A 3,143-nucleotide genomic window follows, 5' to 3' on the forward strand; every position below is an offset into this window, starting at 1 on the left:
TCAGCTCACGCAGGTGGCCTCGAGGACCACCCCATTGTACAGAGGAGCATGTGGAGGTGGCTGGTGACTGACAACTCCAGGACTTCATCCCGGCATTCCCATCTCAGACCAGCTCATCCTGATCAGAGATCAGAGTCAGTTCAGTGGGTCCCAGAGACGAGCAGCACCGTGCACTGGAAACCTCGAGCTCCAGGGAACAAACTTCACCTTCCTTCCCCTTGTCTCTTCTTCTGACCTCTCTTCTCTCTCTTTCCTTCCACTCACTCATTTAGCCACCGAGAACCCAATAAGGAAAAAACCCAGGGAGACCAGAACAACTATCCCCACAACGAGCCAACAGTCCCTAAACAAGCTGGATGTGTAGTTCAGTGGTAGAGCAAGTGTCTAGGCTATGTAAGGCTCTGGATCCCACCCCCCACCCCCACCCCCATCCCCACCCCCAGCCTCTGTTTCTGTTTTTTGAGTGTCTGGGGGTGGAACCTGCGCCTAGTGAGTCCATGGCTGTTGAAAGCCTTTCACTTCTCTTCAGCCCAGCTGGGGAGAGACTGACCCAAGGTCAACCCAAGAACAATTCCAACCTTACTTCAGAGCTGAGTCTCTCACCATCAGGCTGGATGACCTTTAGCTGGAGATGCAGAGAGAGCCCAGTAGGAAAGGCAGTGGGGAAGGCCACCCCTTAGGGCAGGGACAAGCCGGCTGATTTCAGGACCTGTGCACGGACACTCCTTAGGCAGCCGATGGCAATACAGACTAAGGAGGAGGGGAAGCTGGGAAGACCTCTCAGGGTTATCTCAAAATGACCTTCTTGAGCTTCAGTCTCCTCATCCGGGCAGTGCCTGAAGCTGGTCTGTGGGAAACTCCGTAGGGTCTGGTAAATGCCTAGCCTCCCTGCCGTCTCACAGGGCTCTTCCTGGATCTTCACCTCAGGTGTATCGGCCAGTTTGCAGAAGCAGAGGCCAGGCTCAAGGGCTTGCCTGCAGCCCAGCGTTAGAACCACAATGAGGACCTCCTCGGGGGCTGGCAGGAGGCCTCCATGATAATGAGCTGGTCCTGAAAGGATAAGGGTCAGAGTTCGAGTCCCCAGAACCCAAATACAATCTGGGCAGGTATGGTGGCCACCCAGAATTCAGCAGGCGGAAACAGGAGACCCCTGGAGCAAGCCAGCTAGCTGAGACTAGCTGGAGTTGGTGAGTTTTGGGTTCATGGAGAGACTGTCTCTATAGACATAATGGAAAGTGACCAGAAAAGATATCTGGTATCCCCTTCGGACCTCCACACACAGGCACCCATGTGTGCACACGCACACATAGGCACACATATGAATATGCATGCATGCATACCACACACACATCCAGGTGTTTTTATTATTATTTTTAGTAGTAGTAGTAGAAGTATTTCTGAACAAGATCTCAAGCGAGTGTTGAACTCACTATGAAGCTAAGGATGACCTTAAACTCCTGACCTTTCTGCTTTCACCCACCAAATGCTATATAAACAGTTACCAGCCAACAAGTCCAATTTTATTTGATTTTTAATTAAATAACATTATTTTATTGCTGTGGGCAGGAGGTGTCACACACATGCCATAGCTTAGGACAACTTTTGGGAAGCTGTTTTTCTGTCTCCACCATGGGTTCCAGGGACCAAATCCAAGTATCTCCCACCGAGACGTTACACCAAAGCGTCAGCCACTCCGTTTGAGATTAAATCAGTGCAATCCAAGATGGCCTCAAACCCACAATCCTGCCACTGTGTCTTGCCTTATTTTATGTTTGAGATGGAGTCTAGCTAGGTCACCCTTGCTAGACTCAAGCAATCACTTGATCACTCCGCCTCAGCCTGCCGAGTGAGTAGCTGGTTCTCATCTGTCAGCTTACGTATAATCTTTTTTTTTTTTTTTGGTTTTTTGAGACAGGGTTTCTCTGTGGAGCCCTGGCTGTCCTGGAACTCACTCTGTAGACCAGGCTGGCCTCGAACTCAGAAATCCGCCTGCCTCTGCCTCCCAAGTGCTGGGATTAAAGGCGTGCGCCACCACCGCCCGGCAGCTTACGTATAATCTACCAAGCCTTCACTGTAAACCGTAAGCTGAGATGACCCTAAGAGAGAAAGCAATGAACGAGGTCTGTCCTACCTTTAGAAATATGACCCCAGCAGGGAGGAGGTGACACGGGGGAAGAACGGTTTAGATCTCGGGTTCCCAACCATCCTAACGCTACAACTTTTCAATACATACATGCAGTTCCCTCATGTTGTGATCCTTGACCATAAAATTACTTTCATTGCTACTTCATAACTATAATTTTACTACTGTTTTGAGTTGCAATGTAAATATCTACTTCCTGGTGGTCTTAGGTGACCCCTTTGAAAGGGTCCTTCAAACCGTTCCCAAAAGGGGGTCGCACCCCACAGGTTGAGAACCAGTTGCTTAGTTAGTCACCGTGATTAGACTTGGCAGATTTGGCTGGTGCAGAGCAGGAGGCTGCCTTTGCTCCCACAGGGGAGGATCCAGCCTAGCAAAGGACTGAGCAGACGGTGGAGATGAGGAAGCCTGGGCCTCTGACTTCAGTGTGTCTAGCTCAGAGAAGTCACAGACCTAACCGTCCAAAGGGCTCCATCTATCCAGGTGACTTCCAGGCTCTGCCTGATGCTCTCAGTGTCCTGCCTGACTGGAGTATCCTTGTCCTAGGTGCTTTCCAGCCACACCCACTTTCCTGGAGCCCAAGTCACCCATTCCTCCTGCCAGGTGTGTCCTGGTGTCACTCTGAGTAACCTGGGGACCAGGGTGACCCCACCTGAGCTCGATTCAGATTGAGTCACCTTACTTCCTGCTCTGACATCTGGGGGAGTGGCAGGTCCTCATCATGACTGCCTCTGTCGAGCCAGCTCTATGTCCTGGAGGGGAGATGGTGGAGCCTCAGAAGGAGACCCCAGCCACTCCGATGAACTCACTCTGACAGCTCAGTAAGGATCCGGACACTCCCCATTGCTAATGGAAAAAGGGCCTGACCTGGGGAGGCCAGCAGGTCCTTATTCATCACTTCATAGACCTCACACTGCCGCCTTCTCCTTCTTCTTCTTCTCCTTCTTCTCCTTCTTCTTCTCCTTCTCCTTCTCCTTCTCCTTCTCCTTCTCCTTCTCCTTCT

Source organism: Grammomys surdaster, unplaced genomic scaffold, assembly GCF_004785775.1.
Source record: "Grammomys surdaster isolate TR1022 unplaced genomic scaffold, NIH_TR_1.0 273, whole genome shotgun sequence".
Lineage (NCBI taxonomy): Eukaryota > Metazoa > Chordata > Mammalia > Rodentia > Muridae > Grammomys > Grammomys surdaster.